The 18,687-nt window shown below is 33.9% G+C and overlaps 1 pseudogene across 1 annotated transcript in view; it reads left to right on the top strand.

Annotated features, from left to right (window-relative positions):
* Positions 1 to 18,687, top strand: part of LOC110260097 (V-type proton ATPase subunit e 1 pseudogene) — a 561,141-nt pseudogene that overhangs the window by 472,442 nt on the left and 70,012 nt on the right. The window contains exon 5 of the transcript XR_014841898.1: positions 1 to 18,687. This exon is cut by the window's right edge and continues 70,012 nt beyond it. The product of XR_014841898.1 is annotated as a V-type proton ATPase subunit e 1 pseudogene (transcript).

Raw genomic sequence — 18,687 nt, forward strand, 5'->3', positions numbered from 1 at the left:
GGTCACACCAGTGGCTGACAGAGATTTCCAGGCTAGTGGTTGAATTGGAGCTATAGCTGCTGGCCTACACCACAACTACAGCAACACCAGATCTGAGCTGCATCTGCAACATACACCACAGCTCACAACAGTGCCAGATCCTTAACCCACTGAGTGAGACCAGGGATTGAACCTGCATTCTCATACATGCTAGTCATATTTGTTTCTGCTGAGCCATGAAGGAACTCCTCCATGTTTTTTTTGTTGTTGTTGTTTTTGTCTATTTCTGTTCTGCAGATATTCATTTGTGCCACATTTTAGATTTATATTACTTGTATTTTTTTGATGATATCCTTTCTGATAGGTGTGAAATGCTAGCTCATAGTGATTTTGATTTGCATTAGTATTTATTAGTGGTTTTAGTCATCTTGTTTTGTTTATCATTTGTTTATTTTTTTCTAAATATCAGCTCCTGGTTTCATTGATCTTTTCTAATTTTTTTGTCTGTATATTATTTCTTTTCTATCTGATCTTTATCATGCCTCTTCCCTTCCTATCTAATTCTGTGTGGATTTTTCTTATACCCTTGGTTGTACAGAAGTCTTTCTACCAGTCTCAATTTAAGTGAGAATTGTTCCAATTGTATGTATATTTTTTATATGTTCATAGAGGTGATTTCTATGCAATCTTGATCTGTCTTTCTCTGTAAGATGTTTTAATTCTGGGACTGATTAACTTCTAAATCTTTGAGTCCCCATAAAATTCAGAATATTTTTGTTTTCCTATTGTAGCTCTGTAATTACTTTGTAAAAATATTTTATCCAATGTAGGAATCTGAAAATAGTTTCGATCGTGCAAGGAAGCAGAAAGCTCAGCATTTGTATTTTGGGTTATAAGCAAAAGGGCAAAACAATTGAACATTTCTAGTCATATACTCACGCTAATGCATATATAATGAAAGGAGCTTTTTGGTCAGCTTTCTCTTGGCTGCAAAAGGATAAAACTAAAAAGAGCTGGAAGGTTAGGCTGTTCTTTATTATTTGTATATACACACAGCAGCTAATACCTGAATTTCAAAAAAATTTCAGGATTTCAAAAAATCGTATTTTCACAGGAGGTTTGGATTAACACATCTTGGTGGATGAAATACATTTGAAACTCTAAAAATATCATTAAACTAGTTTCATTAAGACTTAAAAATATTTTGCAGCTCAGTTTTAAAGGAGACTAAACCTATGTATCATTAATGACAAGATCTCACCTGTCTTTTGATGAAGTAGCATAGATCAGTTCTCTCTTCCAGTATTGAGTATGAAGTTTCATCCTTCATGTTTCAATCAACAACAAGCTCTGAAATGGACCTACAAGCTGCATCTGATGTCTCTGCCTCAAAAACTGGTTTTGTTGACTATGTTGACTTCACTAAGCAATGAAAGGGGATCTGTGTGCTTTCATTTCTATTTGTCCATAATTATAAGGCATGTAGGAAAGTAAGAAAGTTCGATAGGTGTGGGATCAAAATTTGTATTTCAGAAGATGCTGAAGATGATAAGATTTTGATTTGAGTTTCGAATATATCCAATTCACAGAAGGAATTTTTTTAAGAGTATACCTTTTATATATGCATATATGTGTGTAAGTGTGCGTCTGTGTGTTTGTGTGCAGGTATGAAAGAGAAAGAAAAACAGAAAGGCTGAGAGGGAGAAACTACTGGTTAAAACATGCTTCTGTAATTAGATAAGACACCTAGAAATAAATGAAATTTAATCTCATTTACTGTTATATTCTCAAAAATTACAAAATACAAAAGATATATTAGATAATAAATAAAATTTTATAGGTCTTATAAATACAGTATCCAAGAGCTATGGAATATAATTAAAATTACATTCATTCTTCATTTAAACAAGTAAATTATTTTTAAAATTCAATTAATATAATCTTCTATGTTCCAACTGGCTGTAACATTTGTTTTTCCCTTCATACCAGCCAAATATGAAAGTTCTAATTGTTGCAAATCCTTGCCAACCTTTGGTGTTGTCTGATTTTGTATTATCAGTCTTTTAAATTTGAGTCATTCTAGTGGGTGTTCATTGTTCAGTTTAATGTAACTAATTACTAATTGCAAATAATTCTTTCCAAGTACACAAGAAACACTTCTGGAAATTGAAGAAGCTGAATACATGAAACAAAATGCCTTTTTTCATCTCTGGTAATGCTCCTTCTATATACATATATATATATGTATATATGTATATATATATATATACACACACACACACATATATATACACACACATATATATACATACATATATATATATACACACACACATATACATATATATATACATATATAAAAATACACACATACACTCACTTTCTGATGTTTTTATTTTTTGTATTACACATAAATTTCTAGTGTTTTACTTTTATGTGTGTTGGTGTACTTTTTTAATTTTTAAATTTTGAGTTGTTAGTCTGGACAGAAAATTTGCAAAAAGAGTACAGAAAGTTCCCATATACTCTACATCCATGTTAACATTTCTGTGTAATTATAATATGATTAGCATAACCAACAAATTAATGTTGCCACATCAATATTATTAAATTACATACATTATTCAGGTATTGCCAAATTTTCTGTTTTTTCTTGTGCCAGGATCAAGTATAAGATCCCATAATGCATTTATTTATCATGTTTCCTCGGTCTCCTCCATCTATGACAGTTCTTAAATCTTTCTCTGCTATGACCTTGATATTTTGAAAGACTATTGGTCAGTAATTTTGTAGGCCATTCGTCATTTTGGGTTTAACTAATGTTTTATCACTATAAGACTGAAGTTATGCATTTTTGGAAAGAAAACCAATGAAGTGAGAGGCACATCTCAGGCTGTATATTAGGAGTTAAATGATGGCAATATGCCATTGCTTGTTAACCTTGCTCACTTGCTTAAAATAGGGCTTTCCAGGTTTCTTCATTGTATGGTTATTATTTTCTCCTTTGTCTTAATAAATATATCAAGGGGGGGGCATGGAGATGATGAAAATATCTTGTTTCTCCTTTAATTTTGCTAACCAATTTTAGAATTCAGATTGGATCTGGGCTAAAAAATTACTACTTTGCTGCTGTACAGCTAAGGGAACTATATCTAATGACTTGTGATGAAGCATGATGGAGAATAATGTGAGAAAAAGAATGTATATATATGTATAACTGGGTCACATTGCTGTACAGCAGAAATTGATAGAACATTGTAAATCAACAATAATAACTCTTTTAAAAAAAATTGCTTCTTTAAAAATTATGTCTTTGGTATTTGAGTGATAATTTTCTATTTCCCTCTTTCTACATATATTATTTGGAATTATTTTCTAAGGAAAAAATATTGATTCTCCTCCATTTATTTACTTGTTTATTTATAGAAGTATGGGCTCATAAATATTTATTTTATTTTCTGGGTCATAATCCAGTTTGACCATTACTTAACCTTTTGCTCAAAATTTTCTAGTTTTACCCTCTGAATGTTTTATTTCCCCATGTTGCTTTCTGTGCCATTTTGACATGTCCCCATACTCTTTTTTAAATTTTAATATTTATTTCCCCAATACATTATTTTTTCTTCTACTGTACAGCATGGTGACCCAGTTACACATACATGTAACATTTTTTTCTCACATTATTATTCTCCATCATAAGTGACAAGACATAGTTCCCCATGCTACACAGCAGGATCTCATTGGTAATCCATTCCAAAGGTAATAGTCTGCATCTATTAACCCCAAGCTCCCAATCCATCCCACTCCCTCCCCTCCCCCTTGGCAATCACAGGTCTATCTACTCTCCAAATCCGCATACTCTTTTGAATATTTCCTTATTTTCAGACACTGCTCGGTATTCCAGACACATCTAAGACTCACCAACTTCTCCAAAAACTCTTGATCCCTTTTATTAGAAAATGATTTATCTTTTCATTTACTTAACAGGGTTTCATTGACTTATTTATGCAACAAAATGTTTCTAATTTTGATGTTGAAGTTTCCTATTATTACTGTTTTCCCATCAATTTCTCCCTTTATGTCTATTAGTATTTGTTTTATGAATTTGGGTGTTCCTGTGTTAGTTGCATATATGTTGATGAGTGTAATATCCTCTTCTTAAATTGATCTTTTTATCATTAGTGTCCTTCTTTATCTTTATGGTTTTTGTTTTAAACTCTATTTTGTCTGATAGAAGTATTGTGACTCCCACTTTCCTATCATTTCCTGTCCCATGAAATATCTTTTCCCATCCTCTCACTTTCAATTTATATGTCTTTTGCCCTAAGGTGGGTGTCTCTTGTAGGTAGCATGTCAGCATATTGTAGGCTCTTGTTTTTTTATCTGGTCTGTCACTCTATGTCTTTTGATTGGAACATTCAGTCCATTGACATTTAAGCTAATTACTGAAAAAATATATATATTTATTGCCATTTTAAACCTTGTTTTAAACCAGTTGTTTCTATGTTTCTTTGTTCTTTTCTTTTTTCTTTTTTTGATTGAATGATTTCTTTTATCTTATCCTTATATCCTCTTCTTTTTGTTTTTTGTGACTGTATTGTTGTTTTGATTTATGGTTGCCCTGTTTTTCAAATATATAGGCTCAAAGACATTCTAAATAAAATAGTCTAGGTTTTCTTCCTCTCCTTCCCCACATTTTATGACTTTGATGTCCTTTTTAAAATACTTGTGTTTATCCTTTTGCCATTCCTTGTGTTTATCATTTCTTTTACCAGGAGGTGTTTTTTTGTTTGTTTGTTTTTAATGTGTATACTGGCTCATTTAAGTGATTACTTTCCACTTGTGATTTCTTCCATTCTATTTCTTAATTCTTTCCTATTTAGAGGAGAACTTCCAATATTTCTTTGAGAATGGATTTAATATTGCTGTATTCTTTTAGTTTTTGTTTGTTAGAGAAGTTCCTTATTTCTCCTTATATTTTAAATGATAATTTTGCTGAGTAAAGTATTCTAGGCTACAAAAATTTCTCTTTTAGAACTTCGAATATATCTTGCCACTCTCTTCCAGACTGTAGTGTTTCTGTAGAGAAAACAGCTCTATAGCCTTTATGGGGGTTCTCTTATAATTGTCTTTGTTTTTCTCTTTCTACCTTTAGAATCCTCTCCTTATCTTTGATTTCTGACATTTTTACTATAATGTGCCTTGGTATAAGTTTGGGTTCAACTTGTTTGGGGCCCTCTGTGCTTCCTGTGTCTGGATATCTGTTTCCTTAAGATTTGGAAAGTTTTCATTCATAATTTCTTCAAATATATTTTTTAATCAGCTTTCTTTTTTATTCTCCTTCTGGAATCCCTGTTATGCATAGATTGGCATGCTTTATATTACCCCTAGAGCTTATACTGTTTTTATTTTATTAATTTGGCTTTTTGTCTGTTGTCCTGATTGGATTATTTCCATTATTTTATCCCCAAGTCACTTATTAATTACTCTGCATTATTTATTCTGCTGTTTAATGCCTTTAATTCAGCTTGCATTGCTGCAAATGAATTTTCTAATTTTTCTTGCCTCCTCCTTATAGATTCTAGTTCCTTTCTAAAGTAATCTATGTTAATGTTGATATCTGTTCTTAATTCCTTCACTATTTTCATTACTTTTATTTCTTAACTATAGGCTTGTTAGACTGCATAGGTCTGTTTGATTGTTTGCTCCTTTAGGGGAATTTTCCTGTTCTTTTAACTGGGAATGATTCCTGTGCTTCTTCATTTTGCTTATATTTTTCTTATTCTCTGAGTTTAGGGAAAACAATTATCTACTGTAGTCTTGGAGGGCTATTTATATGTGGGAATGTCCTAGGGTAGCTTGTTCAGGTTTACTGTTTTTAATTTTTATTTTTTTGGCATGAGGGTTGATTTTGGTTTGGATACTTGCTGTCTCTTTACTCAAAGTATCCAGTCTGTTATCCCCTCCATTGGGAATGTGAAAGTGTATTGTCTTTGTGTGATTCCTGGGAGGTGGGGGCAGTGGGTGGTGCCTACAGCTGGCATTTGGTTGCTGGGCCCTTGGCAGTGGTAGGAACCCATGGGGAGATGGGGGCAGCAGACCGCTCCTGGTTTCAGGGCCCTTGGCAAGGGCAGTGAGTGACACCTTGGGAGGTGAGGTAGTGCCCAGAACCCATAGCAAGAGCAAATGTGGGGTATGTGCCTTCCCAGGGAGGTGAGGGTAACAAGTGGTACTCAGTTGTCGGCCGTCTGCCATAATCCCTGATGTAACTGGGACCATAGGCAGTGCCTGTTCATGGGACCCTCAATGGTGGTTCATGCCCACTTCAGGAATCCAAAATGGCTGCAGCAATTTGCACCTGCCCTGTTGCTCTTGCAAGAGATGCCCTGCCTCATGAGAGACCACAATTGCACAAAGTGGTTCCTTTAGCAGTCCCATGCATTTTCCTCTTGCCTTCCCCAATAACAATGCCTTGCTTCTCCTGCAGCCCCAGGCCTCCTCCTGTGTTTCTTCTGCTGTGGTGCACTGCTTCCCAGCCCACTGCATACCACTCTCTAGCCCCCTTATGTGGTTTCCACATAGCCAACCCTAGTCCTCTACCTGGAACTAAACTTTGAAGCCCAGGCCTCAGCACCCAGTCCCTGCCCAAGTGTCTTAAGCTATAGTGTGTCTGATGGTGCTACCCATCATCTGTGTGGCCCTTTCTCTGATTTCACTCCTTAGACTTGCTGCTGCGCTTTTCTCTTTGGCTTTGATGCTCCCTCTCCATCCAGCTGATCTCCTTGTCAATTAGGTGGCCTCCCAGGGTATGGATTCCTTTCCTCTTTCACATCGTCCTCTCAGGAGTGCTGGTCCTGTCCTGGTTTCCTTTTTTTTTCTTTTCCCTCTTCTCTCTCTCTTTTTTCCTTTTGTTCTACCCAGTTATTTGGAGGGGTTCTTGCCCATTTTGGAAGTCTAAGGTCTTCTGCTTGCATTCAGTGGTTGTTCTGTGCTAATTGTTCTATATATAGATTTTTTAAAAATGTGTTTTTGGGAGAAGGTGAGTGCCAAGACTTACTCCTCACTATTTTGATCCCACCCTCTGTATCTGATTTGTTTTACTCAAAAGCACTGTTCATGTAGAAATAATTCCATAGTTTCAATGCTGTATAGTGTTCAATATATTACTATGGCACAATTTATTTATGGGGCAATACAATGTTTTCCATGAACCGTCTTGCACATGTTTCCAGTGCATTAATAAATATATTTCTATTGGACATATTTCCAGAGGTGAAATTGTTGAGTTATAAAATAAACTATGTCCAGCTTTATTATATGTTGTCAAACAGATTTACAAAGTGGTTGTACCTATTTACATATCTCCAAAGAGTCTATGAGAGTATAAATTTTTCTACTTTCTTGATACCGTTTGATATTACCATATTTTGCATTTTTGATATTCTAGTGGTTGTGTAGTGATATCTCATTGCAGTTATAATTCAAACTATAATGATGAACAATGAAGTTCAGCATTTTTCCATATCTTTCTTGGACATTTAGATTTTTTGAAGTTCCCATTAAATATTTCTGTCAGTTATCTAAATTGGGTTTATTGTTTTACACTGATTTATAAGAATCTATATGTATTATTGAGTGTTTGATGAGACAAATGTACTACAAAATTTTTTCTCACTTTATAGCTGGCCTTTTTTATTTATGGAAAAACTTTTGAAGAACACAAGGTTTAAATTTGAATGAACTTCAGTTTATTATTCTTTTACTTTATGATTTGTTTCCCTGTTTAAGGAATATTTATCTACTGAGATGACGAAACTATATTTTTTTTACCTTCGACATGTATATTCATAATTTTGCTGTAATTAATTTTTATGTGTGGTGTGAGGTTTTTTTTTTTTTGTTGTTGACGTGGATATCCAATTGTCACAGCATAATTTCTGAAAAAAAATCATTTCCCAATTCTAATTCATTGTCACTACTATTAAATTTAAATCCTGTGTATAACTAAGTCTGTTCTAGTGTCTATACAATTCCCTTGTCTATTCATCTATATTTAAGCCAATGCCATATCACCTTAACAACTAAAGCCTCATGATAATCTTTGATATTTGGTTGTATAAGTCCTTCACCTTTATTGTTAAGATTTTCTCAGATATATATATTTTTTTGTATTTCCAAATAAGTTTTAGAATCAACTTGGCAATTTACGTACATACACATATATACAGAGTCACAGACAACAAGCTTTTGAAGTTTTTACTGAGAATTTATTGAATCTGTAATTGATTTTTTAACAATCGAAATATTTTTAAATTGACTTGTTCAATCTTTTGAATATGTTATATCCTCCCAATTATTTAATTTTTAATTATTATTTTTCTCTGGTATTTTGTAGTTTTATTTATAAAGTCTTGATTCTTTAACATACTAGTTCTAGGTAGCTGTTTTTTTAAAATTATAAAAGCCTTCTAGGCCATTTTCTCTGTCTCATCTTAAAATCATGGTTTTCTCCAAGGAACCCTGGTTACCTATAGAGAAAAATAACATTTAGAAACCAAAGGAAATGTGTTATGTATTTTACCCCTTTTCCATATATATATAAGTCCCTTCTCTAATAGTAAAATCTTATCTAACATTATCCTGAACATGTTTCCTCATTTAATCAAGTTAAAATATAGGAAAATGGTTTTCAAAATTTCTGGTCCATACTAGTGTTTAAAGCAAACCTACTAAATTCTAATTAGAGTTTAACAGGTTCTTTTTTTTAAACCATTCCTTTTTAAGGTAAATTTTATATTTGGTATAAATCATAATCCTATTAAGACATAGAATATTTCCATTACCCTAGAAAGGTACCTTCTGCCTCCTCTCAGTTAATCATCCACTTATTATTTTTTATTATATAAACACAAATAAATGGAATCATTCATTAGGCATTATTTTTAACCTGGCATCTTTAAACTAAAATTATATTTATTCATGTAATTCTGTATACTAATAGCTTTATCCTTTTTATGCTTTGCAATATTTCATTGTATTGATATAACGCTGTTTACTTATCCAGTCTCCTGTGTAAGGCTAATACTAGTTTTGTCCTATTATGAATTAAATTGCTATGCACATTCTAGCCCAAGCCTTTGTGTAGACATATACTTTGACTTTTGTAAGGAAAATATTTAGAAGTGGACTTAGAAGGGAATAGGAAAGCTGACTAGTTAGTTTACAAGGGAATAGAAAAGATGACTAAATAGTTTACAAAACATCACCAAAACTATTCCCAGATTAGTTCTATTACTTTCCTCTCTAACGAGCAATTATAAGAGTGCTAGTTGTACCATATCCTCACCAACATTTGATATTTTTATTTATTTTAAATTCTAGTAAGTGTGTAACAGTATTTCATTGTGGTTTTGCATTTGATAATTTTTAAACTATTCTAAATTGTATCATTTCATCTTTCATTTTGAACATTTTTGCTGCTAGTTTATAGTCAATTCAGTTGATATATTTTCTGTATCTTGACCTATCTCACAGTTTTGCTCATTTATCTTCTTATATCAACAAATACTTTGAACTTTTTAATGTACAATATCATATCTGCAAAGAATGATGACTTTATATTTTGTTTTTATTCCATGTACATTTTATCAAACAATATATCTTCTTTAAAAAACCACAGCATTTGATCATCATATAGGAAAAAATTGTTTCATATTTATTTCCCCCCTTTATTATTTCTGTATTAGCATGGTAGCATTTCTCAAAGAAAAAAACACATTTAAATTGAAAAGAAGTAAGAATAGTTGGTAATGAAGAAATCTATCTTAAGAAAGCCTGAGGAAATCATCCAATGCATAGTTCTTTGAGTCTTTAGAAGACAGGATGACTGATGAAAGACGAGTCTTGAGGTTTCTTTCTGAGTTCTGGACTCATGGGACTCCACGGGCTTCCCCTGCAGAAAGATGTGATAAAGACTGGTATTGACCAAGAGTTGCAAAGAGTTGAAAGAGCAACAAACCAAATATCTGAAAGCCATACTTAGAGGCTATGAGCTATCTGTGCTTCTTGAAAGAAACTCACCTCATTTATTTTCCTGAATCAGAGCCTGTCAGAAAAACCTTGCACAGTTATCACAAGGAGAGACAGAACCATTGGAAATATTTGCAGCTAGGGATTTTATCTCAAAGATTTTGTAAAACTGGAGGAAAATATTGAGAAAAGCATGTAAATTTGCTTTTCAGCAAGTATATGTTTGTCACATAAGTGAGTTGGGTCCTTCTCAATGTATCTGTTGGGAAGTACATTGTGTCAGTAAGTAATGATGCTCTTGTGATGGTAGCCTTGCTCATTTGGTTAAGATGATATCTTCTAGGTTTCTGAAAATATGCATTTTTTCCAAAAGGTAGCCTTGGAATCAACTAATTTTTCAGGAGAAAGAAAAACTGAATTTAAAAGAAAATGCTGTTAACCCTGTCGTTCTCAGGTTCTTAGTGTAGTCTCACAAAATGCAGAGTAATATGTTTTTAATTTTTCATGCTTAGATCGTATCATTAGAGACATGTAAATCAAAATAATTTGTTTTTCTGGGATTTCCATTGTGGCTCAGCAGTAACAAACCCAAAAAATATCCATGAGGATGAGGGTTTGATCCCTGACCCTGCTCAGTGGGTTGAGGATCCAGCATTGCTGTGGCTGTGGTGTAGGCCAGCAGCTATAGCTCTGATGTGCCCCCTAGCCTGGGAACGTCCATGTACCATGGTTGTGGCCCTAAAGAGAAAAAAGAGCAGTTTGTTTTCCTAATGAAATAAACTTTTTATCATTTTCAAATGACCTGACAAATCTCTACAGGTGCTTTTTGTCTGAAGGTCATTTTCCAGTCATTAATGTGGGTATATGTATATTATATCTTTATAATTTATTTTGCTTTGCAATGTTTTAGATTGACATGATAAAAACTGAATTTTTTAAAATCCAATCTGATTATTTTCATCTTGTGATCTGATCATCACAACATTTACATACATTGGAATTATCAGAATGTTTGGTTTATGGATTATCATACATCTTATATTTTCTAGTAGTGTTCACCAGTTTCCTGCTTTCTTTTTTTCATTTGTTGCCTATTTAAGAGTAATTATTTCTGTAACTATATTTAAATTCTTTATTTGTATGGAAATCACAATTATATTTTCATTATCTCATGGCTATAATGTAAAATTATAACATGCATAATTATCAAATTTAAGCTTAATTGAAATATTATTCATGCTTTTTTTTTTCTGTTTAGGGCCACACCTGTGGCATATAGAAGTTCCCAGGTTAGGGGTCAAATTAGAGCTGTGATTGCTGCCACAGCCACAGCAATGCAGGATCTGAGCTGACTATGCAACCGACACCACAGCTCACAGAAATACCAGATCCTTAATGCACTGAGCAAGGCCAGGAATCAAACCTACATCCTCATGAATACTAGTCAGGTTTACAACCTGCTGAGCCACAACGGGAACTCCCTGTGTTCTTTTTTTTTGAAAATTAAGCTTTCCTTCAAGAAGGAAGTCTAGGAAAAATCAGTTTTGGAGTTCCCACTCTGGCTCAGTGGTTAGCGAACCTGACTAGTATGCATGAGGATGCAGGTTGGATCCCTGGCCTTGCTTAGTGCGTTAAGGATCTGATGTTGCTGTGGTGTAGGCCAGCAGCTACAACTCAGCTTCGACTCCTAGCCTGGGAACATCCATATGCCCTGGGTGCAGCCCTAAAAAGATAAAATAAAATTGCTTTTGACAAAGAAGTATGATTTATTATTCTAAAGGCTGAAATTCACAATAATGATATGAATTATGTTAAGAGTGGAATTTAAGAATACCATTCTTCATCAAAACAAAACGAAACAAAAAGCTAATGAAGTCCTAAATGACATAATTTAAAGGTAGATATTGAAGACCTAAACCCCTTTTGTGCACCAATGCTAGAGAATTAAGCTTTCTTATAAAAGTATACTGAACATTCATTAAAACAGACTATATATTTATGCACAAAACCTAACAAGTTTCAATAAGTATAAAAATACTACATAATGAAAGAAAACTGTAAATTAGTAGTGAAATCAAAATAGAAAACATAAATATTGAAATATAATGAAAAAAATTTGACTGGAAATTATAAGAGGCACTCATCCTGTGTCCAGAAGTCCACAGTATCTCAAGTTTCACGAGAGTCTATTACCCATGTCTCATAAGTCTGTGAAACCTCATTATCAGTGTAAGATGTTGTGCAGATGCTTCTAGGCGTAGTTCCTGATGGAAGAGATATCTACACATTGAAGTATGGGAAAGTTATTCTGACTTATACATGGTTTAACTTAAACTTTATGCTTACCAAAACAACCTATTTTGTGGCTTATTAAACATGCATTATATATCTGTTTTAACCATTGAAGAAAATGATGCATTGTCCAGAAGTAAAGGATGTCTATTTTAAAAATAGAAATAAATGCATTCCTTCCTGGGACATCGACACGAATACTCCTTAGATGTTAAGGCTCCCTTCCCAGGTGTCAAGGCAGTACTGACTTGCAGTGTCAGCTGATCTGTGTTTTTTGGAAACTTTGAAGGAATATACTCCTGTCATGTTTGATGTTCTTTGTTTTGACCAGATATAAAAGTGCTCAAAACCATGCTTCTTTTGAACAGTTTATTATAGCTATCTGAGAGGCTGTCTTCCAGGCTTTAGTCCTTGGTTTGACTCCAATAAAGCTCTCTTCTGAAGTTCCCATTATGCCTCAATAAGTTAGGGACCTGATGTAGTCTCCATGAGGATGCAGGTTCAATCCCTGGCCTGCCTCAGTGGATTAAGGATCAAGTATTGCCACAGGCTGAGGCACAGGCCTCAACTGAAGCTCCAATTAGACCTCTAGCCTGGAACTTTTGTATGAAGCACGTGTGGCCATTAAAACAAAACAAAACAAAACAAACAAAAAACTTCTTTTCTATTTTTATCATATATTGATTATTGAATTAACACTTTAATACTCAGTCATCCTTTCCAGATCCTTATCTTCACGTATATTTTAGTCTAATAATTCCTTGCTTTCTTATCAGATTTTTAATGTTTGAAAGATTTATGACTTTTTTTAATCATTCTTAGTTTTTCAGCTGAGAAACTGACATAAACACCTAATTCTCTTTTATTTACTTTTTCTTTTGAATGGTTATGGAATTTAAGAATTAGAAATTTACCCATTATCGCTTAGTTTCTGTATGTATTTATTTTTGATACTTTTGTTATTTCCTGTTTGAATTATCATTCGCTATTTAAATATTTTATTTGGTAGTTGTCTGAAACTATACTTTGGACTTTTTTCAACCCATCCATTTTTTTCTTTCATTGAGCATTTATACTTTTCCAAATTGGTATCTCCCATTTGTTCATTTTTATCTGCCTGTTATTTCTTGCTTCCCATTTTCTCTTATTTTTCTCAGTATACTCATTGTCATTTGCTTGAATTTGTGCCTTGACTGGTCATTTAATTCAGCCTACCCTATATATTAGACCCAACACCTTCATCTAATCAGAACCTCTTGTCTGCATTATCTCTGAGTCCCTTGACTAATTGCTCCATTTCAGCTGCCTGTCTGGTGGCAAGTCTTTTTATCCATTCTTCTTAGCTGTCCAAAATGGACCATCTGCATACCAGAAGTTTCTGACTATTCCAGTGACTTCTTCACTCAAGTGAAATGCCACATCCAAAGGCATAGTGTATAAACTCTTAAACAGTTGGTAAAAAAAAAGCCAGGTTATGGAACCTTGTGTGGAGAGTTGGCTTCCTACAGGTAAATGTTTGATCAATAGAGATAGAAAAGAGCCAGTACATAAATCACTACTCCCTTCCTTTTTCTGATCAAATATTCTAAGAGCCCATATGAAACCTCATATAGAGGGACCAGAGAGTGAGAGTACCAAGCATAGCCCTTTCATAGTTTTGTGAGACACTGACCAGGGTGGAAATGCACTGCCTTGTGTTTACTTCTTGCTCTCACCCACTTTCTCTCTTCCTTCATTCTTGCTGCATTGAAATTGCACTTCTTATTAGGAAGTTGAAGTATTGCTTCAGGCTTTGTTTTCTTGGAAGCCTGAACTAAGACAATTAGAAGTGTTTCTAAAAAACAAAATCCCAGGCTAAGATTTTGGAGCCTGATTACTTACACATTTGAGAGCAATATGGACTCCCAAGCCCTGGTAAATTGGATAGTAATCTGTCATTCAGCAACATTACAATTTCTTAAGCTCAGAAGTGATTGATTAAAATGAGGCACAGGGAGTTCCCATCATGGCTCAGTGGTTAACAAATCTGACTAGGAACCATGAGGTTGCGGATTCGATTCATGGCCTTGTTCAGTGGGTTGAGGATCCAGCATTGCCGTGAGCTGTGGTGTAGGTTGCAGATGCAGCTCAGATCCTGTGTTGCTGTGGCTCTGGCGAAGGCCAGCAGCTACAGCTCTGATTAGAGCCCTAGCCTGGGAACCTCCATATGCCGTGGGAGTGGCCCTAGAAAAGGCAAAAAGACAAAAAAATAAAAATAAATAAAATAAAATAAAATGAGGCACAGATGGGAGTGAGGTTTTGAGGGATCACACCTATTAGAATGGCCACGATCTGGAACACTGACCACACCAAATGTTGGAGTGGATGTGGAACAGCAGGAACTCTTATTCATTACTGGCAAGAATGTGAAATGGTACAGCCACTTTGGAAGACAGTTTTGTCCAATATTTTTAGAGTTATGAGAAAAACAAAATACATATGCCCATATAGGCTGTGAAATATACATTGTGTAATTTTAGTGACTCCACAAAGGAGTTAAATGATCTCATATTTGTATTTAAAGCTGTGATTGCATAACATAAAGAAGAATGGGAAAATTCAACCCAAAATTTGAATATTTATTTCTTTATTTGATTTGAATGAATTAAGTAGAAAATAAGCACCCTAACAAGTACAGAGCTAGACTGAAGATGAAAGGAAAACACCATATATTTTAGTACGTTTAGTTTCCCTCTACTTTTTGAATCAGGGGTTCTGCATTACAAATTAGGCAGCTGGTCCTAACTGTATATGTATCTGCTCCTTCTATATGTACATCTTACTTAAGTATAGGAGTTTTTTGCAGTCTCTCCCCCAGCCCCACCAAGAACCAGTCATTGACTCCTTAAGGGTACTGTCATACCCATTGAAAATCCATGTGTTAATGCTTCCACCAATATCTGTAGCCATTTGCCAGAATAGGAGAACATTTTGAGGACTATTTGGTATGGGGTCCAAGCTAACACTGACATCAGAGACATGGAATGCCATTTTTGTCCTCCGAGTTGAGGAGGAACTTATAGAGGGTAAATGGATAAACCAACATGGCCAGTATGATAATGCATCACATTGTGTTTGCTTTCTACACTTAGCTGCCTCACTTCTTTTTGCCAACACTCACATTGCACTGAGACAGATTACACATTACAGTAGTGTGAGAACATAAGTTTTGTCCCAAATTCTGTTTTGTAAGGGACTCCATTATGTATTACTTCGTTTCCTATTTGTTTCTGTAGAGCTTGAAATTTCACTGGTGATACATTATTTTCCATCTTTACCTCATAAATCTTTGCAATTTTCAAATTTTATGACCAATAATATTACCTCAGGGAAGGTGCTGAGCCCTATGACATAGCTTCACTTCCTGGTTAAAACATGGGGTGACGGGAGAGCTCCAGGAAAAGGATAGAGATTGCATTTTGTTTCAAGCCTTGGAGGATGTAAAAAAACAAGTTCTCAGGTGTGGGCCAGCTTACCTACACTTGCTACAGTGATGCTAGGATCTAAGGATACCCTCATGTTTCCCTGCCAACCTGGCTGTGGTCTTGCATTGCTACTCTCTCCACCTGGAATTAGGCAAAATAGGCAATGTGTAACAAAGCAACAGGGAGGAATGGAAAGTGTTTGCATCCCCTTTTCCATCAGTAACTTTTTCTCCTTTTCTAAGCTGCTCTTATCTCCCATATATTCTGCTTCCTTAGGGGGTTCTTCTCCCACCCCTTCATTTATTTTAATTGTTGCTAGATTCTGGGATATCAGAGTCTCCCTCTTACTTTTGTGGAAACACTAGGGTTGGGTTATATAGGAGAGACCACATTAGTTTTTCAAAATGAAAAGTCATTGAATTTTAAATTTGTAGCTATCAAAGCAAAGGGGCAGTGCAAGGTAATTTATAATGCCATGCTCAGTTTGTTTTTCATTTCAGGTTTTGCTTTATAAAGACAGTTCATATTAAAATGAACTTATTTTTGACTTAGTTTTATAATTAGATGCTTCATGGTTAAACATTAACATATTTCCACTGTTATGACATTATAATACAATTTAATATCAACTAAAGGAAGGAAGATTGCTTGATTAATGCTTAGAAAGTTAATACTTGCTCTTTCAATGTAATATTGTAGCAGGGAGGTAGGTGACAGGTTAAGTACAATTCCATTTCAATGTAAAATAATTAAGTAATATTAACTGTATAATAGTAAAAATTGAGCAGAAAATAACATGCATATACCTTTTTAAAAAATACTTCAAATCCCAGTATTAATACCTGCTATAAACACATTATATGGGGAGAGGCTATAATAAATCAAAACAATTTTCATTTATATTGATGATAGTTAAACTTTTAAAACGATATTCTGAAGGGAAGCTTTTAAAAAAGGAAACATGAAGTATTAACTATGGAATGTTTGATAAATCTTGTTTTAAAATGTGTTTTAAACCACCTTGTTTTATCACAAATCCTAAGTATAAAGCATATGCAGGAAGCATACATCTTATCTAAGATTAACATTTGTCCAAGTAAATAAAGGAAACCTTACATACACGTATAACTGGGTCACTTTTCTGTACAGCAGAAATTGACAGAACATTGTAAATCAACTATAATTAAAAAATAACAAAGCCTATTTTCCTAATGAAAAAAAAAAAAAAAAAAAAAAAGATAAAATAGAGAAGCCCTGAAGAGGGAGCTCTCACGCAGTACCACTCAGAACCCAGGAGGAGTAAGGAAGAATTTCTCCTTGCCCTGCAATATCCCAGCCAGTGAGAAGCAGTCACCACCTTGGACTCTTTGAAACAGCCTCTCTCAACTTCTTCCTTTTTCCTCTGTAAAAGCAAGCCTGTCTCCTCGGTTCCTAGGACTTGCCCATGGTTTGGGATAGTTTGCTTATCCCAAGTTGCAGTTCTCTGCTATTCCTAACTACACTCATCTTGCTGGCAAAATAATTGGCTCTTTTGTTTTTAAGGTCATCTCACCCTTGCAGCATCTCAGCGTGATTTCTATCAGTCATGGACTTATATAAGAGATTATTTTAAAACTATAAACATGCATAAGCAATATAATTATAAAATTATTGTGGTGGTTATTATAGTAATCAAAACTTTCTATTCTGAATTAACTTCTCCATGCTATATAGCAAGAGATTCCTTATATATTTCCAGTACCACCCAACTATCATGTTATATTGATTAGAAATTAAGTTTTCATTTTAATACTACCTTACCGAAGTAAATTGGGAAGACAAGTTGGATTTTAAAAAAATCCATAGGGATTTTGGATTATTCTTGATTTTATGTTACCTGTTCATTATTTTCCACAACATGTATAGGTGATATTGACTTTATGAAGGGCTAAGTCATCACACTATGTGGCTAAAATAGGATCAGTTCTAGTTAACCAATAATTGGTTAAATTAATTTTAACAACTAATGCAGTCTTTAAACCAGTAAGCAGAATTTTCTTAAATAGCCATCACAGTGTTAAAGTCATCTGTGAAAATTATTCAATGTCTATTAGAAGTTAATATAAATATAGAAATAAAATTACACTAAAAATTACACTCACCTTTGATTTCATCCATATTTTGTCTTTCTCAAATTGTTCTGACTTAAGTGCCTCAACACGAATTGAGCAAATAGAAATTTAATGAGGCTTGCATTTAGAATATGTTCCTAAGAGAGTAATGGATGATTAATAGTTTTAGGGAAATTGGAGCTGCTGACTTATGTGTCCCAAACTTAAGACCATCAACTCTCTCCTTGTATGTTGTCTCTGTGTTTCTTCATTAATTTCACATCAACTAAGTACACCATTGACTTGATGCAATCCTAAATAATGTCTAATTGCAATTCACATCAATTTAAAATTTCAGATAAGAGAATATTCAGGATATTAGAATATATGGGTAAAGCATTAAAAGCGTATAACCAGGACAATTATTTTTCTTTGATTTTCACTGAATGTGAATAAAATGTTTAGTTTAATGTAAATTGAATATAAGAAAGACCACTAATTTATATAATTTCCATTTATGTTTAGAAAGTTCTTAGAGTTCAGGAACAGTCTATTATTCTTCATAATTATATAGTTACATGACTTTACCAAGTGCCTTCTTTATCAAGTCTTTCCTAAATTTCTTCGGCCCATTTTCAATATCTACATTATTTGATATATGTTAGGAGTGTTTCTTAATGAAAACACAGATTCTATTTCTGTGGCTCTTAATGAAAACACAGATTCTATTTCTGTAGGTCTGGAATAGAGTCAGATTCTACAGATAATTCAGGCATTGCTGTTCCACAGACCACAGTTTAAATATCAGGGTATTTCAGCATTTATAATCTGAA

Source organism: Sus scrofa, chromosome 3, assembly GCF_054392235.1.
Source record: "Sus scrofa isolate SSC_HxYL_T2T_F1_AM1 chromosome 3, Sscrofa_HxYL_maternal_Yorkshire_Landrace_v2.0, whole genome shotgun sequence".
Lineage (NCBI taxonomy): Eukaryota > Metazoa > Chordata > Mammalia > Artiodactyla > Suidae > Sus > Sus scrofa.